Source organism: Dromiciops gliroides, chromosome 4 (assembly GCF_019393635.1).
Source record: "Dromiciops gliroides isolate mDroGli1 chromosome 4, mDroGli1.pri, whole genome shotgun sequence".
NCBI classification, from domain to species: domain Eukaryota; kingdom Metazoa; phylum Chordata; class Mammalia; order Microbiotheria; family Microbiotheriidae; genus Dromiciops; species Dromiciops gliroides.
The window spans coordinates 475,527,758-475,555,370 of NC_057864.1; the positions used below are offsets into that span (position 1 = coordinate 475,527,758).

General features: G+C 48.6%; 1 protein-coding gene across 9 annotated transcripts in view; it reads right to left on the reverse strand.

Annotated features, from left to right (window-relative positions):
• The window catches only part of CLIP2 (CAP-Gly domain containing linker protein 2), a 162,191-nt gene that overhangs the window by 107,682 nt on the left and 26,896 nt on the right, over nt 1-27,613 (reverse strand). For 2 of the 9 annotated variants that reach the window (XM_044001974.1, XM_044001972.1), the window contains exon 1: nt 23,443-23,539. The exons of 6 other annotated variants lie outside the window; for them this stretch is intronic. The gene's annotated coding sequence lies outside the window, so the exon portion shown is untranslated. Of the gene's footprint in view, nt 1-976; nt 998-23,442; nt 23,540-27,613 lie in introns of those variants that run through there. One more of the 9 variants, XM_044001976.1, reaches the window with a different exon arrangement.

The window sequence follows — 27,613 nt, forward strand, 5'->3', positions numbered from 1 at the left end:
TGCCTCAGTTTCCTCAACTGTTAAATGGGGACAATAACAGCAGCTACCTCAAAGGGTTGGTTGTTTTGAGGATCGAATGAGAAAATATTTGTAAAAAGGGTTTGGCACATTGCCTGGCACCTGATGTAAATGTTTATTTTATTCCTTCCCCTTTCAAAAGCAGGAATAGTTGGGATGTGATCCTTCCCCAGACTAGGGAGAGGGGTGAAATGGCTCCTCAAGACACGCCCCCCAACTCAATGAGTATCATTCACGGCACCATTTTGTTGTCATAGGTTTAAAGGGAATAAGCCTTTCTCATCTGCAGGGCCCTCAGAGAGGAGAGATGGGAATTAAAGGGTGTTCTTTCCCGAGCAGGCATCGGGAGCCCAAAGAAACAGGCTTTCTTTGTGCCCGCTTTCCATTGTCGATCTGATGGGGAAAACACACCCCAGAGGCTGCATTTCAAGGTTTCTGTTACAACTGGCCCCTGACAGCCTGAAGTTACAGCAAAGAAAAGAGCCCAAGAATTTCCACTCAATTGGATGGCTCCCTCTGGGGGGCTCCCCAGGTCTAGCAAGGGCCGTAAATGGGTCACTGGGAAACCCACCGGCCAGGACTGGCACCATGGGTGGAGACGGAAGGGTTTCATGTTGCAGGGATGGGAGCCAGGACTTGTGGCTCAACGTTCCCTCCTTGCCACCCCCTGGTAGGCCTCCCCTCCTCCCACACCCCAGCTATGTGCTCTCAGGTAGGTGAGTTATCTAACCTGAGTGGAGCTCATTTTCTCCTCCCATAACCTAGAAGAGCTTCTCACTAACCAGCAATTAGACAGCACTTTGAGGTCCATTAAGGAAAGAAGCCACAAAGACTCTGTCTCTGTTCTTCTAACCCTCTGCTATTCAATGTCTGCCCATCTTCCGAGGTCAGCCCAGAAAAAGGCAGGACAAGTTTCTTCCCCCATTCCCTTGTTTTCCCTTTTTTTCAAAATACAAACCTGGGAATGCTCCTCCCTCTAGTGGAAAAAATGTTGGCCATGGGAGTCACAAGGCCTGGAGCCAGGGGTCCTATCTCGATCGTTACTCTCTGTGTGATTTTGGGAAGGTCACTTATTCTCCAGGAGCCTCAGTTTCCTTTTCTGTAAAATGGGACATCACAGGGCTAAAGAAAGAAAAGCGTGTTGGAGAGAGAGATAGGCCGATGTTGTGACCAGAGAGCCTGCCTCAGGGAGGGACAGCCCTGGGTTCAGGTCCTGTTTCTGATTCATCTTGGCTGTGTGACCCTAGGCCAGTCACTAAACCATGATGAATTTTAGTTTTCTCATGTGTAAAATGACAGGAACAATAGTAATATTCATAGTATACATCTCTCAAGGTTGTTACGAGGCTTGTGACTGTTGGCCATATAAAGCTGGGAATTTGTTAAAATTTATGATTTTAAAGTGCTGCGTTAACTGTGATTTCTCATTTGTCTTATTTCTAGACTAGGGACTAAGAACACCCCAAAAAAGGTCACTTAGTCCAGCCCAGATGTGACCAAGAAAGCCCTAGACAACATCAGAAAACCCCCTGCTGGAGCAACTCGTTATTGCCATTGGTTGGTCATTTTTCAGTCATGTCTGACTCTTTGTGGCCCCATTTGAGGGTTTCTTGGCAAAGATACTAGAGTGCTTTGCCTTTTCCTTCTCTGGTTCATTTGACAGATGAGAAAACTGAGGCAGACAAGGTAAAGTGACTTGCCCAGGGTCACACAGCTAGTAAGTGTCTGAGGCCAGATTTGAACTCAGGAAGATGTCTTCCTGACTCCAGGCCAGGGGCTCTATGCACTATGGCACCACCTAGCGACCTTAAGAAGACCTCCCCGATGGGGAATTCATTACCTATCATTCCCACGGCACTGTGCACAGGTGAATGAGTACTAACTTTGTAGGCAAAGGATCTGGATTCAAATCCCACCTCAGATGCTTATGACCTACGTGGCCTTAAACAAACTGCCTTGCCTCCCTGGGCCTCAGTTTCCTCCTCTATAAAATCAGGGAGTTGAATTAGTTTGGTCTCTGGGGTCTATGTCCTCTGGAGGGAGGCCATGTTCCACCTGTGGGTGGCTCTCATTATTGGAAGGTTCTTCCTTAGACCCATGGCAATCGGCCTCTCTGAACCTCTCATCCAGCACTCCTAGAGCCAAGACCAAGGAACCCGCTCCGGCTCCCACCACACCATAGAGCCAATAAATGTAGCCGAGTATTTGTCCTTATTCTTTCATCTCCTGCTAACCATCCCGGCTCCCTCCAACAATCCCCCCAGCGCCATTCAGAGACGGGGCCAAAAGGAAGCCCCCCACCCGTGAGGAGGTCCCCCTAAGGAGGGCCTTGGGGAGGAGCCCAGGGCTCACTCCCCAGTGCAAGAATCTCCAGCGAGTCCCCACTGCCGACCCTGACAAGACTCCTCAATGTCTTGATTAAACAACAGACATTCTCCAAACATCTACCTCATACAGTGCCCCGTGCTGTTGTTATTAGTCCTTCCTTCTCCAAGAGGACCATGGCATGGGGAGGTGATGTCCTGACTTGCACTGAACTGGATTGAAGTGAGGAAGGGCAGTGCAAGGTGACCAACCTCACTGTCTTCCAGAGCCGTCTGGGTCCAGAGGCAAGATGGCCCCAGATGCAGAGGGAGACCTTGGCCTCTTTAAGCTAAGGCCTTTGCCAGGTCTCAGTTTGTCTGAGGCAACACCCAATCAGTGATTAAGGCTAGGTGGTTGTTGTTTCTTTGTCCTTCCCTCTGGAAAGGACCCTGACATCCGGAGGTAGACACGGAGACACTGCCTTTAGATGAGGCTTAGTTCTTGCCTTCAGGGAGCTTACAGTCTGATGGAGTGTCCGGACACCGCACCACGGGACCCATAGCACCAGATCAGAATAAGACAGAGAGCTAAGCAAAGTCTAAACCTGACACCATCTCCCCTTTCTGCGGCTCATCAGGTACCAAGCCCCATGCCTGGAAGGTTCTCCCTCCTTATCTCAGCCTCTCCAAATCCTTCTCTTCCTTCAAGATCATGTGTCACCTTCTATAGGAGTTTCCCGATTGTTCTGTGCTCCCTCCATCCTCAGATGACCCTGTACTGACCTCTCTGTGTAAGGAGGAGTCTCAACCCATGCAGGAAATGCCTGATCAGATCAACACAGTCTCTGCAGTTTCTAGTCTTAGAGAGACATCAGAGCACTGAGAAATTTAGGGACTTGCCCAAGGTAACACAGCCAGGATGTGTCAGGGGCTAGACTTGAACCCGGGTCTTCCTGACTCTTCCATGCCTTATCTCTATATACTTTTGGGGGGGGGAGCAGGGCAACAAGGGTTAAGTGACTTGCCCAGGGTCACACAGCTAGTAAGTGTCAAGTGTCTGAGGCTGGATTTGAACTCAGGTCCTCCTGAATCCAGGGCTGGTGCTCTATCCATTGTGCCACCTAGCTGCCCCCTCTATATATACTTTTTTTTTTTTGCAGGACAATGAGGGTTAAGTGACTTGCCCAGGGTCACACAACTAGTAAGTGTCAAGTGTCTGAGACTAGATTTGAACTCAGCTCCTCCTGAATCCAGGGCCAGTGCTTTATATACTGTGCCACCTAGCTGCCCCCTCTATATACTTTTAATATAACTCAATTCAATAAACATTTATTAATCACCTTCCATATTCTAGGCACTAGGTTAGGTATACAGGATACACAGACAAAAAACATTTTTGACTCTAAGGAGCTTACACACTGTGCCTAGAACAGTGCCTGGAACATAGTAGGTGCTTCATAAATGTTTGCTGAAACATTTATGAAGTCTTGAAGTATATGGATTATGAATTGAAATAAGTGACTTGCTCATTCTCACATAGTAAGGAGAGGTCTGAGGCAGCATTCAAACCCAGGTCTTTCCTATCTCCAAGGCCCCAGGGTTCTATGCACTCCACCAAGCTCCCCAACCAGGCTATAAGCCCTGAGAAAGGAAAGATCCTCATGTTTTATTTTACCTTTGTGTCTCTCCTGGCAACTAGCACTGTGCTCTGCATAGAGCAGGTGCTTAATAAATGCTTATTTATCAAAGTCATGTCTTCAATTAAGCAAGTATAAGTGCTATCTAGGTACTGGACACTGTGTGAGGAGCTACTAGATCCAGCTAGGTGGCTCAGTGGATGGAGCGCTGTGCCTGGAGTCAAGAAGACTCATCTTCCTGAGTTCAAAGCTGGCCTCAGATACTTACTATCTGAGTGACCCTGGGCAAGTCACTTTACAAGGTTTACCTCAGTTTCCTCATCTGTCAAATGAGCTGGTGAAGGACTCCAAACCACTCTAGTATCTTTGCCAAGAAAACCCCAAATGGGGTCATGGAGACTTGGACACAACTGACCAGCTGAACTGCCCTCAAGAAGCTCATATTCTTCTTCTTCTTCTTCTTCTTCTTCTTCTTCTTCTTCTTCTTCTTCTTCTTCTTCTTCTTCTTCTTCTTCTTCTTCTTCTTCTTCTTCTTCTAGTGAGGCAATTGGGGATAAATGACTTGCCTAGGGTCACACAGCTAGTAAGTGTTAAGTGTCTGAGGCCGGATTTGAACTCGGGTCCTCCTGACTCCAGGGCCGGTGCTCTATCCACTGCGCCACCTAGCTGCCCCTAGCTCATATTCTTCTAAAAAAAACCCACAAAAAAACCAAAAGAAGTTCATATTCTACTAATTGCTGGTGAAGCTGATGGGAGAAAGACAAACCAGCCCCTTAGCCCTGTGCAAGTTCTCCCACACCAAGAATTGCTGGGCCCTGAATCCAGGAGGTTTCACGGTGATTAGTCATTGTCAGTGGGTCTCCATTATCCCACAAACCACCAGACAGGATGGAGAATCCCAACCTATGAAACAGGAACCTGACTGTTGGCCCAGAAGAAACTGTTGGTTATCATTACTGCCATTACTGTCGTCCTTATTCACACCCAAAACAACTGACTAGTCATCAATGCAAGGTCACTCTGCCTTGGTCCCCTCCCACGCTGCCTCTGCGGCCCCTGCACTGATTGGCAGGCTCCTCCCAGAAACTCCCTTTAAGGAAAACACCAAGACTGGCCATGTCTTCACTCCTCTCTCCCATCCACCCCTTCTTCACTTCTTTCTATGGCTTGTCTTCCCCATTAGAATGGAAGTTTCCTGAAGGGAGGAATTCCTTCTGCATGTATCTGTATTCCTGGCACTTGGCACAGTGCCTAGTACAATGTAGTTTGTTGGCTTCACCAAGCATTTAATCACGAAAACACCCACGGGCATCTATAAAGCCCATTGATTTCCATGAATTCTCTTACTTGACTCCCATAACGATCCTGTGAGAAAAGTACTGTGTTGTCCTTATCATTGAACCCATCTAAGAGACCAAGAAACTGAGGTTTAGAGAACTGAAGTGGTCACAAGGCTAGCAACCCAACCCCACCTCTTCCCCCTTTTATTTTTATTAATTAATTCATTTTTTGGGTGGGGAAATGGGGGTTAAGTGACTTGCCCAGGATCACACAGCTAGTGTCAAGTGTCTGAGGCTGGATTTGAACTCAGGTCCTCCTGAATCCAGGGCCAGTGCTTTATCCACTATACCACCTAGCTGCCCCTCCAACCTCATCTCAATAGAATGGAAGATCCTTGAAGGAGGTGACTCCACTCCAGAGTCTAACACATAGTAGGGACCTAATTGATGCCCATTAAATGGAATATGGAATTCCCCCAGAGGAATGTAAATTTAAGGACACTTTGGCTCTCCAGTGCCTGGCATGTTGCCTTGCACATAAATGATCACTGATGGATAATTAATAAAGTCTTTGAGGGCAAGGAACATCTCATTTCTGTATTTATATTGTGTCCGGCACACAGTAGGTGTTTAGTAATTGTTTGCTGGATGGGACTGAAAGTGTCCTAATTCCAAACCATGCACTCTACCCTGCAATATACCACACTGGCTCATTGATTAAACACCTACTAAGTGTAAGGCACTGGAGATACAATCAGAACCACCCTGGGCCTCAGTTTCCTCAAGTTTAAAATGAGGGATTGGACCACATGGCCTCTGCAGTCCCTCCCAGCTTTAAATCTATAGTCTATAATCAAGGATAAATGATCCCAGCTCTGCTGGGTGAGAGGCAGTACAGGAGAGAGAAGGCTGGTTTAGGGTCAGAGGAAATGAGTTCAAATCCTCCATGTCACCTACTACCTGAAGGACCCTGAGCAAATCTTTTCTGGGACTCTTTGGACTGGGCTAGATGACCTCTAAGTACCCTCAAGACTTTATACCTATGATCCTGCACCCTCTCTGGGCCTCAGTTTCTCAGGTGGTCTGGAGACATTTCTACCTGTGCAACATTCACCTCCCTGGGCTTCCATTTCCTCCTCCGTAAAATCAGGGGATTGGATTAAATGACCTCTACGGTCTTTTCCTGGGGAAGGCAGGGAGACCAGTTATAGATGACTCCCAACAAGCATCTGATAAAGACAGTTGGTTGCTCAGTGGTTAGAGCACTGGGCCTGGAGTCAGGAGTTCAAATCTGGCTTCAGATACTGACTAGCTGTGTGACCCTGGGCAAGTCACTTCAGTTTACAATTTACAGTTTCCTCAACTGTAAAATGGAGAAATAATAACACCTGCTTTGCAGGGTTGTTGTGAGGATTAAATGAGATAATTATTTATAAAAAGTGCTTAAGGGGCAGCTAGGTGGTACAGTGGATAAAGCACTGGCCTCGGATTCAGGAGGACCTGAGTTCAAATCCAGCCTCAGATACTTGACACTACCTGTGTGACCCTGGGCAAGTCACTTAACCCTCATTGCCCCACCAAAAAAACAAAAAACAAAAAAATTAAAAATTAAAAAAATAAAGTGCTTAGCACAGTGCCTGGCCCATAGTAGGTCCTAAATAAATGTTTATTCCCTTCCTTTCCCGTCCTCTTCCCCTGCCCTAGAGAAGCTTAAGTGAGCTCACATTTATGTGCTTTACATATATTCGTTTATAGATTGTCATAACAACCCTGCGAGACAGGTGACCTCAGACCATTTTGCCAATGAGGACACCTGAGGGTCAGGTTAGGTGATCGGCCATCGAGGTAAGTGTCCAAGGTGGAATCCGAGGAGAGAGGCAAAAGCCAGAAGGAATAAGAGGGGAGAAGAGAGGGCCTGGGGAAGGGAGGCAGACACACTGAATGTCCGGGGTGGGCTCCGTGCTGGGAGCAGGAGGCCACTGCCTCAGAGGGAAGGCCCTGGAGCAGAGGGAGTCTGCTGGTCCCTGCCTTAGAGGTAGGAGCCCTTGCCAGCTAATTGCTTCCTGGCCAGCCTGGCTCCGCACAGGGAGATTAAGGGAGATGATGCAATAGCAATGTCTGTCAGGGGTGGGCAAGGCCACTCAGAGGAGCCTTCTCCCCCAGGATCCCTGTAAGGAGGCAAAGGGCAGCCTATACCCCAGACACCGAGAGCTGTCTTTCCATCACTTCCTTTTGTTAATCTGGCTGCCCATATCAACTCCCTGCCAGCAGGGATGGGGGCCCAGGGGGAGGGGGACAGGAAATGGCCAAAGCCTTTCTCTCCCTGTTTGGTCATTTCCTCCTCATTCGTTTTCTTACAGAAGTAGCTGGCCCGGAATCTCCTTCCCAACCCTGAGCGGGTCCCCAGGAAACCAGGGAGACACACTCAGTCTTGCGTGCTTGTTGTGTGTGGGAGGAAACCACCCGCAGCTGGGGAAGCTGGGAGCCATCCCTCCAGCCTGGGTCTGCTGGTCAAGCCAGATTACTCTCAGCTGTTTTCCTAATGAGGTCAGTCCTGGGGCCGGAGGGAATGGGACAGGAAGTTGAGGAAGGAGGGAATCCAGGGAGAGGGAGGTTCCAGAGACCTGGGGCTGAGGGAGATGTCTGCCCTGGGGGGGCTGCAGCGCTAACAAGTGAGTGCTTCACCGCAGTATCCACAGAAGAAAATAACGGTTCCTGCCCTCGGGAAGCTTACAGTCTAATTTAGGGACCAAAAGCAATCCATGCGGACAATATGTAAATAGCCGGTGGGTTGGCTGCTGTCCTTCCTGCTGGAAGAGGCTCAAAGTGACATCACTCTGTTGGGGTCAAGGTACAGTGTGTCCACTGTGGCTGACTGGACCAAGATGAACAGCTTGGAAGGCTGACCACAGGACGGGCACAAATAGTCCACATGTGGAGTGGAGATGTCGCTACACTGGCGCATCTCACATTTCTTCTGAACTACTTCTATTCGCCTTCTTGAATGCAGACACGCCAGGCATCTGAAAGGGGAAGGTCCTAGTCTGATATGGGCTGATATTCAGGCCCCACCTTGGGACACGGGTTTGAATCCTGCTTTCTGCTAACTTACCGTATGACCCTGGGCAAGCCACTGTCCTCTGAGGCTCAGAGTATCAAATGAGATTGAAGAATGGCTGAACAAATTATGTCCATGAACATGATGAAATATTACTATGCTGTAAGAAGAAATGATTCACTCAAAGGATGTAGGGAAGAGCATGGAAGACTGATGTAATGTGGTTTGGTGACAGTTGAGGAAAAACCCCACACCCTCCCTACTCTGCAGAGGTGGGGGACTATGGGTATGGAATCTCAAATACATGCCCCAGCTTGGTTGATCTACAACTTGGTTTTGCTGTTCTGCCCTTTCTTCCTCTTTCTTTTTTTTAAATTTTCTGTTACAAGGGATGGTTCAATGGATGGGGGATGGGGTTGGGAGGGAGGTTAGAAAGGATGTATTTGGAAATAAAGATGATGTAAAAACAGAGGGCGCTAATACAAATATGTGTTATGCATTATTGGTTTTTGTCCTTCCTTCTTGACGAAGACCGTGACATTGAGGTGATGTCATGACTGGCACTGAATCAGATTTAAATGAGGTAGGGCTGTGCAAGGTCACCAGTCTCACTCTCTCCTCCAGAGCCATCTGGGGGCAGTGTCAAGATACCCATCAGGATGACTGGAGATGGCCCCGGATGTTTAAGGCAATTGGGGTTAAGTGACTTGCCCAGGGTCACACAGCTAGTAAGTGTCTGAGGTGAGATCTGAATTCTACCATGGCGAGAGTGGGCAGAGCTCAGAACACTGGCAAGGTCCCTTTCCCAGGCCCCCAGCTGCTAATACAGGGTGGACCAAAAGTCACCATGTTTTAATAACTTTTGGAAAGTTATTTTTCCTGTATTTTTTACCATTTACGAGATTTGATTTTTCACCCATAATAAAAATTCAGCTATACATACTACATACGGCGGGGTGGTATTATAAATTAAAAACAAATAATAAAGGAGTTACTAAGTACTGAAACCCCTTTCAGGCTTTTGGCCCAGGCCGCACCTTCCCCCCAGTCTGAATATATCCCATACTTTCCTAGAAATCTACATGCTGTGTGCCCCATAGGATGTAAGCATCTTGAGAGCAGGGTTGGGGGGAAGGGGAGTTGCATTTCTCTGAATCCTCAGCTCTTAGCACAGTATCCGGCACATGGTAAATACTTCATAAATGCTTGCTGACTGACTGACCGAGGTCAGAGCTGAGGCCCCAGCTGGGACCGTGCCAAGAGGAACTTGACACATTGGGAAGAGCTCAGTCTAAGCGTGTTGAGCTTCCCACGGAAATTGTCCCAGAAGCCCATTTTCAGAGACAGGCAGGTCTCTGGCCCCTCGTGCTGAGGGCAGAGGTCTGTCACTTCCCCCTCTCCTTCCCCTCTCCCCTGCCTCTTGGCAGGGGCAGACTGGGCTCTGCCTTCCAGGTTCCTGACTCCCTGGGTGGGGTGACCGGGTTCTGAGGCAGTTTATAGGAAGGGAAGGACCAGGACTGCACAGTCCAGGAGGTCCTGGGATGCTGCAGCCTCAAAGGAAGAGGGTTTTCTGCGGCCACAGCTGGGGGCCCAAGATGAGCCTGCGGGCTGTGGGGCTCCTGACTCAGGCCCCGGCCCCACGTGACTCCCCATCAATGGGACACTGTTGGGGCATAAATCAGGCAGGCCTTCTTGGCCGTTGGCACCATCTCCCCAGGTTTTCTTCTCCTATCAGCGCCGTTGTTTAAGTGGGGGTGGGGAGACAGGCCTAGGAAAGTGCCAGTCTATAAGTGCCACATTATGATCATTTTGTCTAGACCTGAGATTTCACCATGTGGGGTGCTCCCAAAGAGGAACCCCCCCCCCCAAGAGCAAAGCAGATCAGGACCTGCTCCGATGTAAAGTCTTGCAGCCCTGAGAAGTGGTGCAATGTGTCACAGCGCTGGGATTTGGCAGAGGCAGGATTCGAATATAGAACTCCCAGACTCCAAAGCTAAGGCTCTGTCCATCAGCTCCCAGCACCCCCCACTTTTCACTCACCCCTCTCTACTTCCTTCTTCCCCTTGGCTTCTCTCACCAATTGGGCCAACACCCCTGGCTCTCCTTCTGTCCTGTGCTCTCCCCCAGACTCCCCTACCTCTCTAATCTCCACTCTCTCCGGATAGACTGGCTCCTGCCTACAAACACACCCACGTCTCCCTGTCCCCAAAAAGCCCTGGCTGGGGCGGCTGCCGCCGCCGGCCCTGCAAGCTGTCGTTCTGATCCTCCCACTGCTCAAGGCTCCGCTCCTTGAAAAAGGTGCCCGAGGTGGCCCGCGGGCTCCCCCCTCCCTCTCTTCTGGACCGCCTCGATGCTGGCCTCCTCACTCCACTGAAACGCCTCTCTGCCAAGCGGCCAATGGCCCCTCGACGGCTGATCCAACGGCCTTCTCTCAGTCCCCCATCTTTCTCTGCCTCACTGACGCCTTTCTTTGATGCTGCCGACCAGCCCTCTCCTCCTCCCGGATCTCCTCCAGTGACGATGCTCCTCCTTCTCCTTAACGCCTCTGCTGATGGATCGGCCATGATTGCTGGGCACACTCTCTCAAGCGACCTCAGCAGCTGCCCCGGGTTCAATGATCGTTTGACTCGGGGGACTCTGGGGGTCTGGGGCAGTAATTCCTTTCACATACAGGTTGGCCATCGAGGGCCCTGCCAACTCTCAGATTCTACCATTCTCTGACCCCCCGGGACCTGTATACCCAGCCTCAGTCTCTCTCCTGAGCTTTAGTCCTGCATCACTGAATGAATCAATGAAAAAATGCATTGCTTAAGCACCTACTGTGTACAAAGCACTATGTGGGGGATACAAATAAAAAAGTAAAACAAGGAGCTCCCCAGGATCTCCATCGGAGGAGTTATCACCCCCATAATTCCCATATGGAGGAGACAACATAGATGGAAGGTGTTGGCTGTTTATTGGGCCTTTTAAACCAAATGTGTTGGAGGTATTTCAAACTCAACATGTCCAAAAATGAACTCACATCTTTCCCGCTAAACTCACTCTTCTTTCCAAACTTCCCTATTTCTGTCCGGGGGGGCAGTTGGGTGGCTCAGCAGATGGAGCACCAGACTTCGAGTCAGGAAGAGCTGAGTGCAAATGCGACCTCAGACGCTTACTGGCTGTGTGACCCTAGGAGAGTCATTTAACCCTGTTTGCCTTAGGTTCTTCATCTGTAAAATGAGATGGAAGAGGAAATGGCAAACACTGCAGTATCTCTGCCAAGAAAACCCCAAATGGGGTCACAGAGAGTCAGACAGGACTGAAATGATTCAACAACCAAGTGCGGGGTATCGCTATCCTTGGAGATCCATAGAGCATTCGGTTTTAGAGCGGGAAGGCACCTCGGAGGCCATCTAATTCAGCTCCCTCCTTTAGGAGACGAGGGAACTGAGAGGGCAGCAGAAAAGTGGAGAGATTTGCCCAAAGTCACAGGGGTGATAAGCTCACAAATGGAGTCAAGGAGGAAGAGGGGAAGTTTCTAAGAAACAGGAGAACCAAGATTGAAAGCCCAGTCCTGTGCCACCAACTCCAGCATGCTGCTAGGCCACAGAGACTCTGCATCCTAAGGGAGCACGTGAGGCTTAGGGGTGGGGGAGGAAAGCCAACGGGCTCAGGGAGCTTGACAAACCCCCCCCCAACCTCAGGCTCATCCCTCGAGGAACAAGGGAAGTGACCGATCAGGTGGAGGCTCCGGGCGGCCTGGCAGCGGCCCAGGGAGAGGCTGCCAGCCCAGTCTGCCTCCCAAGAGGCTGCCCAGATGGGCTGGGCAAGGCCGCTTCAGGGTCAAACAAGTCGGCAGGATGACCAGCAAACGAACAATCGCCATGGCCCATCCTCCAGCCTATTTTCATCTCATTTTCCTTTCTTCAGACGAGCCAGACCTCATCCTCTGCATAGAGCCCCTGTGGATGTCACAGCAGCTGCGGCTGAATAGCTAGTGACCAGTAGTCACTCACATCCCTCCACTTGGAAAGAACATGGGGCTCTGGATTTCTTAAAAAGAGGTTTTTATCAATATCGTTTTTAGTCTTGATTTTTTTAAAAGGATGATGTTGGCTTTTCTTTACCCCCAGCACTAAAATTTATGAGCTAATTAGGCTGATGGAGTGGAAAGAGAGAGACAGACAGACAGAGAAGCAGAGACAGAGAAAGACAGAGACAGAGAGACAGACAGACAGAGAAGCAGAGACAGAAAAACAGACAGGGACAGAGAGACAGAAAGACAGACAAGCAGAGACAGAGAAAGACAGAGGCAGAGAGAGAGACAAAGAGAGAGACAGAGACAGACAGAGAAGCAGAGACAGAAAGACAGAAAGACAGACAGGGACAGAGAGACAGACAGACAGAGAGACAGAGAAAGACAGAGAAGCAGAGACAGAAAGACAGAGAGAGAGACAGAGAAAGAGACAGACAGACAGACAGAAAGGGAAGGGGGTGGGGCTTTGGAGCAAGGATAGACTAGGCTCATCATCCCACCTTTGGCATTGACCACCAGTATTACCCTGGCTAAGTTACTCCCCTCAGGGGTCTATATTGTCCCGACTACAAGGCTTTGCTTGGACTGATTCTGATGACTAGAATTGATGTCTCCTCCCCCCCCCCCTTTTAACTGTGGAATCCTAGCTGATTCCACCCTGGCCATGGAGCCTCTGCTAACAGCCTGGTTAAATACCTGAATTCATGAACAAATTCTTTCATCAGCTGAGCATTTGGGATTTTAAGCATACTCATAGCTAACATTTGTATAGCTCTTTAAGGTTCACAAGCTCATGTGTGTGTATGTATATATACACATTCACATGTATATAACACATGTAAAGTATATATTATATACAAATTTATGTATGTCTATATACATAAGTAAATAGACATATATATTATATGTAATATGCATATACAGGGTAGCTGGGTGGTACAGTATACTGAGCACTGGGCCTAGAGTCAGGAAGACTCATCTTCCTGAGTTCAAATCTGGCCTCAGACATTCACTAGCTGTGTGACCCTGGGCAAGTCACTTAACCCCAATTGCCTCACTAAAAAAAAAAAGAAAAAAAAAGGGACTGAACAAGAAAAACATCATATATACATATATTATATGTATATTACAGATACATATTTTATGTGTTTATTATATACATGTGTTATATATTTGTATAACACCCAATATATACTCTATATGTTATATATAACATTGTATGCATACCATATACATATTATATGTTCTATAGACATGTTACATATAAATACATGTATACGCAAATAAATATAGGCATATTATAATATGTGCATGTATATATACACATACATGTGAGTGCATCTACACACATCCACATAACTGTATATTTGTCCTCATAATAAGCCTGGCTATTATAACAAGAGGTGCTGTTGTTCTTTTTATCCCCTATTTACAGATGAGGAAACTGAGGCTTCAAGCAGTTTGGGAACTTGCTCAGGTCACACAGGGAATAGAATCTGAACTCAGGATTTCCATGCTCAAGTCCAGCACTAGCCAACACACCCCTGAGCCGCCCACGTGTATCTGGGCTATTTCCCTCCTACTAGCTCATGAGCTGTCTATGAGCAAACATGGTGCCTTAGTTGATCTTCCTGCTTCTATCCAGGACAACGTTCTCCAAAGAACAGGAAACCAGTCAGTGTTTGTTGATGTCTGCATTGAGGATGACTAATGAGTTGAACACAGATTTGGGCTCAAAAAAAAGGAAAAACTCCCTAAGCATTAAAGCTGCTGGCACTGTTATTTGTGGTACCAAAGAATGGAAAACAAAGTGGATGCCCTCACTGGGGAGCGGCTGAACAAACTGGGCGACCCCAATGTAATAGAGTGTGACTGAGCTGTAAGAAATGATGAGGACAAAGAGCCCCCAAGCATCATGGGAAGACTGATAGAGTGGGGTGAGCAGAACCAGGAACACAAGGTTCCTACAATAATGCAATGAGAAAGAACCAAATAAAGGCAATTGAACGCTGGGTAATTATAATGACAAAGCTCAACCCTGAAGAAAAAAGTATTTATCCCTTATATGCAGAGGTGGGGGGATTTGGGTGTGAAACACCGTATATAATGTCAGATCTGGTTGATGTGCTTGGATAGTTTTATTAAATTGATTTTTCCTCTCTGTCTCCATCTCTGTCTCTTTCTGTCTCTGTCTTTGTCTCTGTCTCTCTGTCTCTGTCTCTGTCTCTCTGTCTCTCTCCCTCTCTTTCTGTCTGTCTCTCTCCCCCTTCTTTGTTATATAGGATGGCCTTCTGGGTCAGAGAGAAGGGAGGGATACATTCTGGAATTAAGGTGTTAAAAATAAATCAATGGGGCGGCTAGGTGGCGCAGTGGATAGAGCACCGGCCCTGGAGTCAGGAGTACCTGAGTTCAAATCCGGCCTCAGACACTTAACACTTACTAGCTGTGTGACCCTGGGCAAGTCACTTAACCCCCATTGCCTCACTAAAAAAATAAAAATAAAATAAATCAATATACTCTATTGTTTTGTTTTTGCGGGGCAATGAGGGTTAAGTGACTTGCCCAGGGTCACACAGCTAGTGTCAAGTGTCTGAGGCCACATTTGAACTCAGGTCCACCTGAATCCAAGGCCGGTGCTTTATCCACTGTGCCACCTAGCTGCCCGATCAATATATTTTAATTAATTACATTTAGGTATTAGTTTATTGGGGCAGCTAGGTGTTGCAGAGGATAGAGAGTCAGGCCTGGAATTAGAAAGAATCATCTTTCTGAGTTCAAATCTGGCCTCAGACACTTACTAGCTGTGCGACCCCAGACATGTCATGTAGCCCCGAATGCCTCAGTTTCCTCATCTACAAAATGAGCTGGAAAAAGAAAGGACAGACCACCCCAAATGCGTTTACAGAGTCAGACACAAACGAAATGACTGAACAACATTAGTTTATGTATCTGTTTGTTTATTTAAAGGATTATAACTGTCCAACAATACAACAGCCTGCTTGTGGAGGTAGTGAGCTCCCTGTCACTGACAGTGATCAAACAGAGCCAGAATGACTATTTATCTGGTTTGTTGGTGACAGGATTCTTGCGCTAAGTGGAAGCCTGGACTATATATAGTCTCTAAGATCCCTTTCATCTCTAAGATTCTATGGTTTTATCAAAATATTAATTCATTACCATTGTGCTATAACAAATGAGGAGCAGGCAGATTTAAGAGAAACCTGGCAAGACTTACATGAACTGATACTGAGCGAAGTGAACAAAACCAAGAGAACATTGTACACAGTAACAGCAACATTCTGTGATGACCAACAGTGATAGACAGCTCTTCTCAGCAGTGCAATGATCCAAGGAAATTTCAAAAGACTCACGATGGAAAATACTCTCCACATCCAGAAAAAAAAAAAAAAACAACAAAACTATGGAGTCTGAATGCAGATTGAAGCAGACTATTCTCACTTTTGTTATTTTTTTTTTCTTTCTTGAGGTTTTTTCCTTTTGTTCTGATTCTTCTGTCACAACATGACTAATGTGGAAATATGTTTAACACAAGTGTACAAATATATCAGATTGGTTGCTGTCTTGTGGAGGGGGGAGCGAAGGGAGGGAGAAAAATTTGGAACTCAAAATATTATAAAAATGAATATTGAAAACTATCTTTGCACATTAACTGGGGAAATACTAATAAGGTTGCAAAAAATTAATTTATAAAGGGGAGAGAAGAGGGAAAGAAGAGAGATTTTTGTTGAGAAAAAAAATTTAATTTTAATTTTAATTTTAAAATGAATCGCTAAACTAGGGCTCATAGACACCAAGGAGCAAAGAGATCCTAAAATCCTAGACTTAGAACTAGAAGGGACCTCAGAGGCCAATCCCCTGATTTTACAAATGAAGAAACTGAGGCCCAGGGACATGAAGTGACTTTCCCAAAGTCACTTACATACAGTAAGCATCAAAGGTAGGATTTGAATTCTGGAGTCCTGCCTCCTCTCAGGACCTCGGGGAAGGGGAGAAAAGAGCACAAGGGAACCAGACCCAGAATAATAGGGGTGGAGGGAAGAGTCATGTTAAAAAAGCTAAAGACAAACACCATGGATTTTGACTCGACAGGTCTGGCTGCCCCAAATTCTTCTCTTTCCAGATGCCAAGAGCTGGTATCTCGGCCACCCCAGGGAAAGTTTCAATGGTTATGCCAAGGCAGGCTGGTGTGCCCGGGCAACACTCCCCGCCCCCCCCAGCCCATGAGTCACTGCAAGATGGGGTACAAAGAGGCTGTTGAGAAAGAATGTGGGCAAGGCCAATGAGCTGACAGTGAAAAGCAGGGGGCCCTTGGCTGGAGAGAACGGGTTTCAAATGTCTCCTTCATTAAAAGTCTTCTCATACCACATGGGGCGTCTACACTGCCCCGGATGGCCCTCAGCCTTGGGATTCTGATGCTGGCTTTTGGACGACTCATCTGCAGTAGTAAGGCTGATCTCAGTCCCGTACCCTTCTGATTACCCACGCCTAGGCTTTGCTGCCTCAGTTTCTCCTCTGGCACTCAAAAGGCATAACTCCTGCCCTATCCCAACACTCCATTTTTCTCCCTAATGATGGAGGAGTGAGATGAAGCAGCAGATGAGCTGAGCAGATGATTGTTTCTTATTTCATGGGCCTTTTGGGGCCCAACTCAGATCTCACCTCCTCCAGGAAGCCTTCCTGAATCCCCCCAGCCAAAAATTCTCTTTCCTTACTTTAGCAACTAAAGTTGTTGTTGTTCAGTCGTTTCAGCTGTATTCAGCCCTTTGAGACCCCATTTGGGGTTTTCTTGGCTTTGCCATTTTCTTCTGCAGTTCATTAGACAGATGAAGAAACTGAGGCAAACAGAGTTAATCGACTTGTTCAGGGTCACACAGCCAGCAAGTGTCTTAGGCTAGATTTGAACTCAGGGCTTCCTGACTCTAAGCCTGGCGTTCTAACCACTGCATCACCTAACCGCCCCATTTTACATATAATAGGGATCCCATAAATTGCTTTTGAATGGATTCAATGGAGACCGTTCACAGGGCATCATCCACACTCCTCCCCAACACAACCAGGATACACCTCCTTGTCCCTACTGCAGTTATCTGCAGGGGAGCCTGAGTTCTGAGAGCCAGTCTGTGGCCAGGAGGCCTAGGGAGCAGAGCTAGCTGGGCCGTGCAAGGCTGGAGTCCCTGACCTTAATCTCATTAGTGCCCTGACCCACAGACCTAATCCGTCCCTGGATCCAACTGTGGGCTGGCAAAAGCAACAGTCAGGAAGGCGGGAGCCCTGGTGTCCCCCTCGGTTCCACAGTGAGACAAACTTTTTTGTGTGTGTAAACACTGAAATTCTGTCTTCCCTTTTTAAAAAAGGCCGGGGGGAAAGAACGGAAATAAAGAAGGAGAGAGAGAGAAAGAGAGTCCTGGTGTCTATTCTGGGCTGCAGCTGAAACTTGAGGATGCGATTTCCAGGGACTGAATGGCTTGGCACCAAGGGGGTTGTTCAGGGTTAAAGAGGAAGCTGTTAAGTTGTTTGGGCCCCAAATTTATTCCTTGTTAATAAAAACAACCTGGGATGGGCATTTAAAAAAAAAACAACCCACAACTTTCTGACTAGAAGGGAAATGTTTCTTTAACATTTCTAAGCATTTCCTCTCAAAGCATGGGTTTGACATGGACATAATGGGGGGGGTGGGAAAAGATGGAGAAGGGGCCCCGGGGGGAGGGGAAGGGGTAGCGGAGGGGGCAGAGGGCCTTCTTTGGACAGCTTTAACTCCCAGTGATCCAGCATCATTCCCTTTCCTCATCTGGCCCATGGGGTAGGTCAGAGAAAGGAAGACCCCACCCACCCAGGAGGTAGCTTGGAACAGAAACACTAGAAAGAACACAGCCTCTGAAATCAGGGGGTCTGAGTTTTGTTGTTTGTTTTTTGCAGGGCAATGAGGGTTAAGTGACTTGCCCAGGGTCACACAGCTAGTAAGTGTCAAGTGTCTGAGGTTGTATTTGAACTCAGGTCCTCCTGAATCCAGGGCTGCTGCCTTTTCCACTGTGCCACCTAGCTGCCCCGGGTCTGAGTTTAAATCCCAGCTCTGACACTTACTACCCATGAGACCTCCTACAACTCACTTCTGTTCTCTGAGCTTTGTTCTTCTCCCCTGTAGAAGGGAAGTCGGACTAGGTAGCCTCTGAGGTCTCTTCTAACTCTAGATCCAGAATCCTCTAATCCCTAGCTACGTGACCCTGGGTAAGTCATTAGTAAAAAGAAGGGATTGGACTGGAGGACCCCAGAAGGTCCTTGCAACTGTACAGCTATGTATCTCAAGGCTGGAGGCAGGAGGCCCCCATGAGTTAGGAGGGAGTAGCCTGGGGCCTATAAGGCTATAGGTTAGATCCGACATTTGTCAAAATGGAAATAATATCCATATAATGCTTCCTGGAGACATTGATGGTCCCAAAGGAAATCGTGTGGAGCACTAGCTATTTCCTTGTTCAAGTTCTGTGCTTTGGGCATGGAGTCTTGTTACTCTGCATGGCTGCCTTAAACTCACCAACTTTACCAACCAACCAGCCAGTACTGATTAAGCATCCCCTGTGCCAGGCACCAGGTAAGGTGCTGAGGATCAAAGGCAAGTTTTAACATTCGCCTGCCCAACTTCATGCTCTGATCCTCAGTTATAGGTCTCTATATTCTCAGCAGCTAGGTGGCACCATGGTGCATAGAGCGCCAAGCCTGGAGTCAGGCCGACTCCTCTCCCTGAGTTCAAATTCTGACTCAGATTGTACTAGCTGTGTGACCCTGGTCAGGTCACTTAACTTCTGACTGCCTCAGTTTTCTCATCTATAAAATGGGAATAATAATAGCACCTACTTCCTAGGGTTGTTGTAAAGATCAAATGAGATAACATATGGACTGTGCCTAGTAGACCTTAAAGCATTATTTAAATGTTACCTATTAACATTTTTATGTAGAGCTGAGAACCCGAATGGGGACAAAAAGAGAGCCCTTCTAAGGAGAAATGCTATGAAGTTCCATCCTTCTCCTCAAAGCGCCTTCCAAAGGTGCCAATTACGACCCACCCACAACTTCTCACATTTCCTGACTCCACATCATCCCATAATTCCCTTGTGGGAGTCCTCCCAACGTGCTGGGCCCTCCTCTCTTGACATGGCAAAGGCACTCAATGGAGAATGTGGGCTATGGTATCTGTTTGCCTGGCATCCTTCACTTCCAGTATATGACTGACCCATCTCAGAACCTCCCGGCAGGCAGTCTCTGAAGTCAGAGAGCCAGAGTTCGAATCTCACCTTTGATACCACCCATGTCACCTTGGGCAAGTCACTTCCCTGCCTTTCCCTCCTTGTAGGACAAGGGAGCTGGCCTAGATGAGGGCCTCTGAGGTCCCTCTCAGATCTAGGCTGATGGTCCCATGGTCCTATGTCACTTGTCCTTTTGGGGTCTCAGTTTCCCTATCTGTAAAATGAGGTGGTTGGAGTAGACCACTTTCCACTGGAAATCTATGATCCTAGGAATCAATTTTAGCAAGTCTCCTCTCCTCTCAGGAAATGCACAACCTGGTTACAATCAGGTTGGGTTTTCTTATTTTATTTTTTATTTTTTAAATCAATGATCCTTTTAGGGGATCAGTCCTGAATACAGAGCTGGTGTCACCAAGATACCACACGGGATATAATTTTTTTTTTTTTTTAGTGTGGCAATTGGGGTTAAGTGACTTGCCCAGGGTCACACAGCTAGTAAGTGTTAAGTGTCTGAGGCCGGATTTGAACTCAGGTACTCCTGACTCCAGGGCCGGTGCTCTATCCACTGTGCCACCTAACTGCCCCGGGATATAATTTTAAAAGGATTACAAGACAGAATTGGATAAATGCCCAACAAGTGGTTGAAAAGTACTTCAGCCCAAGAGCAGATCATAGATTTTAAAGTCAGAATCATTCTTAGAAATCAGCTAATAGAGCCCCTTCATTTTACAGGTAAGGAAATCAAGGCCCAGAAGAAAGTGGTTTGTCTGAGCTCCCCAAATTAACAAGTGACAGAGCCAAGATTTGAGCTGAGGACCCTTTTCTCTAAATCTTCCTTTTTTCTCTATAGGAATTCAAAGAAGGGAAAGATGTCATTGGCATGGGATGGTCAGGGATGACAGCACGGAGGAGGGGAGATTTAGTTTGGCCTTGAAGAATGAGTAGGTCAGAGAGACAGAGAGATGCGATCCAAAGAGAGGAGAGAGACAGAGAGAGGAAGAGAGATGGAGAGAAAAGGAAGTGACAGGCAAAGAGAGGAGAAAGGCACACAGAGAGAGGAAGAGAGAGACAGAGAGAGGAAGAGGGACAGAGAGACAGAGAAAAGGAAGAGATACAGAGACAGAGACAGAAAGGAAATGAGACCGACGAAAAGAAGGAAGAGAGACACAGAAACAGAGAAAAGGAAGGAACAGAGAGAAAGGAAGAGATACAGAGATAGTGACAGGGACAGAGACAGAGACAGAGCTCATGAGCGAGCGAGGTGGAGGGCCTTTCAGGTGCTGGGTCAGAAGGCTCTGAGGGTAACAAGAATGCCACATTTGGGAGCAATGATAAGTAAGGGACCTCAGCGGTCACCTATTCCAAATCCTCTGTTTTACAGATAAACTGAGACCATGGGAGGCCATGTGACTTCACTGTCAGGCAGGCATCAAGAGGCAGAATCTGGACCCAAACTCAGTCCCCTGACTGCAAGGTGAGGGTTCTCCCCACTGGGCCACACTCCTCCATGAAGAGGCCGGTTCATATTGGGGCCTACTGGATCAGATTGAAAACGCAGGGTAGAGCCAGACTGTATAGAGCCTTGAATGCCAGTCTAAGGACTTTGGGTGGGGGGCGTGCCACTGAACAGGAGAGCAGCGCGTCCAAAGTGGTATTTTAGGAAAATTTTCATCTGGTGTCCTGTGCTGGAAGCACTGACTGAGGCTCAGAAGGACTGCACACCCCCCACCCCCACCCCAGCAGAGCTGGGCACACAACGGTCAATAGAGGCTCGCTGAATGAACAAAGCAGCAAATTCCCATTCCTGGGGGCAGATGCACAATGGGTGAATGTTACCCAAGAAGCGCTGGGCAGGAGGCCAAAGGATCACCCAGCCAAAATTCCAGACTAGAAAGAGTAGAACGGCTTCTTTTCTTTATCCAGAGCACCCTGCACTTCCTCTATCCAGCACCCCAAAGGTCCTCACTCGCCGACCCCAGGCTCGGGCCGGCCAGCCCTTCAGAGGAGAGGAGAGGCTCCTGGGAGCATCCATCTAGAATGGGAAGAGAGGCCACCAAGTCTAACCCCTCATTTTACAGAGAGGGAAACTGAGGCCCAACGAGGTGCCATGGCTCAAGATCATTGCTTTAGAGCTGGTAGGGACCCCCGATGCCGTTGAGAACAAGCTCCTCATTTTATAGATGAGAAAACTAGGGCCCGGGGACAGGACTTGCCCAGAGTCACACACTGAGTATGAGGCAGACGAGCCGCCCTCAAGGAGCACATAGACAAGGTGAGAAGCAGGGATGGGCGCTTAGGAGAAAGAAGGTAACACAATCATGATTTTGGAGTCAGAAGCTGTGGGTTGAGTCCTGGCCGCTCCTCCTGCCCCCAAACTTCTCTAACCTTAGCATTAGAGTCTAGTCCTAGCTCTCCATTTTACAGATGAGGCCACTGAGGTAAAGTGACTCCCAAACTCCCACTGGTAACAAGGATCAGAGGCAGACTTCTGACTCAGGTCTTCTGACTCCCACTGGATCACACCGCTTCCCTTTATCTATCCCAGAATTTAAGGGCAGGGGAAAGAACTGCTAGGAGGTTCTAGGTACCAGAGGAACGGCACCCCCTTTGGTGTCCGGCTTCTGCCCCCCCAGATTTCCCTCTACCTTCATTGTCCCCTTCTGGGCAGCCAAGATTTCTCACCTGGGCAGCCCTAGCCAAAGCATCAGCCCCTAATACTTCACAGGAGTTTGGGGTAGGTGGTTCAGGCATTGATAAAGGACCCAAAGTGTAAAAAATGATTTCCAGTTTCCACCACTCCTTTCCACCATGATGTGTCCCCTAAGCTTGGTTGGTGGCAATGTTTTTGATTGAATCACATTTAGCACTGGGGGGAAACTGAGGTACGAGGGGACTCAGAGGGAGGAGTCTGTGGTATAGATTCAGGCTCATGTCGCCAATCAGCTTTTTTCTCACTGGCTCACCATCCTTTCTGGGGGACCCAAAGCACCCTGGGCCTGGCTAGAAAGACTCACCAATGAATCCTCCCACAAGTGTGCCCAGGACTCCTGTGCATCCACCCAGCCATCCGGGGGGAACTCAGGGCCCCTAGGCCCCATCACCACTGCCTGGCCAGCCTGCTGTTGGCAAGCATCTCTTCCCCAGGATCCGGGCCCCCACCCCCTGCAAGGGTAGTAAATTCTGCTGTCTCATGGTATCCCGGAGCCCACAGGGACCATCCACCCAGCCAGAGCTGCAGGCATCTGGGAGGGGGAGGGGGCAGGAAGAGGGGGCCAACCCATTCGGGACCACGTTGAACAAGGGGCAAAAAGTCTCTCTCCACAAGCCGGAGCGCTCAGCCTGACCCCAGCCTCTCCCTTCCTCCCTGCTCCCTAGGAAAGGATGCTGAAATGCCTGTGTGCCCAGGTTCCCCCTGCTCTGTGGGCATCAGCCACCCTCATCCTGCTCCAGGAGTTCGTACGGGGGAAGGGGGAGCGGCGTTGGCTGTAAACCCCACAGACCCATTTAACAAAGAGCTGTCCTCGGCGTGGGCAGGCTCCCAGCCCCTGGCAGAACCAAAAGGGGCATTTGGCACCTCGCATGGCTCCCGCACACACCCACCCAGGCAGGTCCCCATGCTCTTTTTCCTACCCGCCCCCGCCCCCAGCCCCCTGACACGCAAACAGAGCCTGCTCAAGGACAATGCTTTTCCCCCCACCCGCTACCAAAATGCCCAGCCTCGGCCGAGCCCCTCCTGAGCCCCACCGGCGCCTCCCCCGGGCCCTCCCTCCCCCCATTCCCTCCTTTGTTGCCAGCAGGGGCTGGGGCTTCCACGCTGCGGGCAGCCCCAGCCCCAATCTTGCCCCCGGCCCCGCTGCCTGCCTGCCTACCTTCTTCCTGCCTGCGTTGGTCCTCCGCATCCAGATGGCGAGGCGGCCGGGGCTGGGGCCGGGAATGGGGCCGGGCTGGGGCCGGGCTGGGGCCGGGGCCGGGGCCGGGGCCGGGGCCGAGGCTGGGCGCTGTCCTCCCTCCTTGCCCGCCTGCCCGCCTGGCCGGCCGGCCTCGCCAAACGCTGGCCTCCCCGCCTCCCTGCCCCTCCCTCCCTGGGGTTCGGGGGAGGGAGGAGGAGGAGGAAGAAGAGGACGGTGAGGAGGAGGACGAGGAGGAGGACGATGCTGCCGCAGCAGCCCCCGCGCCCAGAGCAGCCTGGCCAGCCCCGGAGTCCGCGCTGCGCTGCGCTGCGCTGCGCTGCCCTGGGAGATGGCTAGGGTGGGAGGCAGCCAGAGGCGGGCGGGCAGAGGCTGGCGGCTGGGCAGGAGGCTGGGCGGGCAGCAAAGGGTCCCGCCCCCCCCCGCCCCGCCCCGGCTCCGCTCCGGCCCCTCCTCCCCACCCGGCCCGGGGGCGGCTGGCAGCCCCAAGCCTCTGGATGTGCTGCGGGCGCGCGGGCGGGCGCAGGGAGGCTGTCCTGCCCAGCCCTGCCCGGCCTAGCCCTGCCCGGCCCGGTAGGGCTCTGCCGGCTCCGGGGGCCGATGCGATCCTCCGCCAGCTGCGGCTGCGGCGGCTGCTCCCGCCTGAAACAAAAGGGGAAGGAGCCGAGCCGAGGGGAGGGAGGGGCCGTCCAGCTGTTTGCATGGAGCATTCTCATGGTTCCCAGGCCGCCGGGCAGCCTGGAAACCACCCGGGAGGGCGGAAATGGCCGCTCTGCGCTGTTGCTTCCGAGGGGTCCCCTTCCTGGAAAGGGAGCTCCTTGAGGACAGGGCCTGCTTTTGCCTTTCTTTGTATCCACAGCGTTTGGCACAGGGCCTGGCATAGAGTAGGTGCTTAATAAATGCAGGAATAATGTGGCCCTATGTATGTTATACCTATATATAGTATACCACACACATATCTCTTATATGCATATATGTCTCACATATATGTACATATGCATGTGACTAACTTTAACTCTGATTCCGACACTATCTTTGTCTGTCTCTCTAGACAGACAGACAAACGGATGATAGATCGATAGATAGATAGATAGATAGATAGATAGATAGATAGATAGATAGATAGATAGATAGATGATGGATGGATGAAAGAGAGAGCATGTGGTATAGTAGTACGTAGAGTAGTTTACGGTCAGAAAAAATTGTATTAAGATCTTGCCTCTGACAAGTTCTGGTTGTGTCACTTAATCCCTCTGAGTCTGATCCAGTTCTCTAGAGTTTATCTACCTCTACCAGAGTTGTAGACCAGTGGCTATTTGTGTTGGTGAAGGGAGTTCACATACTGGGAGTTCCAGACAATGATGAACTCAAAGGACAGATTTCCTGTATTCATGATAACCTACTCGAAGCCACTAGCATAGCAGACAGAGAGCTGGCATGGGCATGAGAAAGATTTGGGGCCTGCCCTTGCCTCTGACACGTAATGGCAATATGACTTTGGGCAAGTCACTTAATCTCAAGTCAGTGGTGTCAAACTCAAATAGAAATGGGGGCCACTAAGCTACATGAGGATCCATGTGGCCAGATGTTGGCTTGGAAAGTCACATGTTCGTGTTATCCATGCTCTGTTGTATTTTTATTTATTTTACTAAATATTTCCCAGTTAGGCTATAATCTGGTCCAGGCAGCAGCATTGCTGACCAATTCTATGTGTCTGCTTTAGGCAATGCTTTAAGATTGTAAATTGCAGAGATGGTGCTGATCATGGATGGAGGGAATTTCCTGAGACTTTCTTATACTCAAAAATGCACAGGTACAGTCCCTATGCCTACCCTGTAACCACAGGCACCCATATAAATAGACACTCCCCTTCCTACCTGGAGAATTACTGTGGTGCCTCAATGTGGGTTCCTGAGGGTGAGGCCAGCAGAACAGAAGCTGGGATGGGTCCAGCTGTGGCTGGCTGGGGTCATTTCCACTAAGGCGAAACCCAAGAACTCATGATTCAACACCTGGTTTTTTGGAAGTGAATGCTTTTGGAGGCATCAGGGTGCCGTGGAAAAAGCAGAGACTTTGGAATCACAGGATTGGTCACTTAGAACCTTATGACCTTGGACAAGTCACTCACCTTCTATGGGCCTCAGTTTGTTCATCTATAAAATAAAGAGGTACAGTTAGATGGCCTCTGAGGGCCTTCCCTGATCTAGATCCATGACCCCAGGACAAAGCGAGGAAAGGGTTCTGAATTTCTCTGAGGTGATCTAGAAACACTAATTAACATTCCATTTTTCTATCCTTCAAGTTAAGACAACTTCCCCTTTTGACTTGACCTAGTTCAAACCAAGCCCTATATCCTAGGGGACCTAAGTTTGTTTCCTTAAGTGGATAGAGCACTGGCCCTGGAGTCCAGAGGACCTGAGTTCAAATATGGCCTCAGACACTTGACACTTACTAGCTGTGTGACCCTGGGCAAGTCACTCAACCTCAATTACCTCAGGGTGGGGGGAATGTTTGTTTCCTTAGACTAACAATCCTGACCCTTCCAAGACAAAGTAATGGGCAGACCACTGGCCAAATGGATAAACCAATATCTATGATTATCTGGAAGCCAATCATCAAGACTGATTATTTCACCTTCATATTGTGAAGTTATGCCTGTCTTGTATGTGCATGTATGTGTGTATCTAGGGGCAGCTCAGTAGTGCAGTGGATAGAGCACTGGGCTTGGAGTCAGGAGTATCTGAGTTCAAATCTGACCTCAGACACCTACTAGCTGTGTGACCCTGGGCAAGTCATTTCACCCTGCTTGCCTCAGTTTCCTCATCTGTCAATTAAGCTAGAGAAGGAAATGGCAAACCACTCTAGTAATTTTGCCAAAAAAAAAAAAAACACCTCAAATGGGGTCACAGAAACTCAGAAACAACTGAAACGACTCAATAAACCACTAACTGTGTGTATGGGAGGGGAAGGGAAGGTTGTGGGTGGGGATAAGGAGACTGTAGATCCATATGGGAAATGGTTTGTCTTCTACCACTTCCTTCTTCTTTTAAGATCATGGATTTGGAACAAGAAAAGATCTTAGAGACCATCAAGTACAATGCCCTCAGATGAGGAAACTGAGGCAGAGAGATATTTAATAATTTGTCCAACAACACAAAGCCCGTAAAAACCTGAGGCAGGATTCAAACTCACATTTTCCTAGCTCCAAGTCTAGTCCCTCTGTTGGTTGCTCTATTTTTAGCTGGTTGTGGTTTTCATTTTTTTTTAATTTATTTTATTTTTAAATTATGGAATAAAACAAGCATTCCCATAGCATAGTACAATTTTTTTTTTTTAGTGAGGCAATTGGGGTTAAGTGACTTGCCCAGGGTCACACAGCTAGTAAGTGTTAGGTGTCTGAGCTCGGATTTGAACTCAGATACTCCTGACTCCAGGGCCGGTGCTCTATCCACCACGCCACCTAGCTGCCCCAGCATAGTACAATTAAGAAAAAAAAAGGTGACTTCACAGGAAACTACAAATTTACTATAATATACAACTTGCTATTCCTTTCAAATATACAATATTATCATGTAAATTTCTTCTTTTCCTTCCCTACCCCCTTTCATTTTTTTTGTCATTTCCTGACATGCCCCGCCCCTCTCCCTTTCCTTTCTAACTACAACAACACAAAAAAAGTGAAATCAATTCCAACTGTGGTCTAATGAGCTCGATTTGGAGACAGAAGTTCTGGGTTCAAACCCTCCCTTTCTTCCTCTTATGAGTTGCCTGAATTTGGGTAAATCACTCTCAGGAGCTGAGGTATGGTAGGAAAGGCATTGCGTTTGGAACTGGAGAATGTGGGCCCAAATATAGGGCTCTGCTGCATACTGTGACTTTGGGCAAGTCATTTAACCCACCCGGCCTCAGTTAGACTAGGTAATGTTTAAGGTGCCTTCCAGATCTAATTCTGTGATCCTGAGCCCATGAACCTGTTTCCTCAATTGTTTAAAAAAAAAAAAAAGTTGGGGGAGGGTTGGGGCAGGAACTACTCTGCTGAAACCTTTAAAGTTATTAATAAGGATCAGCTAAGATAATGGAGTGGGAAAGTCACTTTTACTGCGTAAACGTCAGTTGTTAACACCATGGGGTT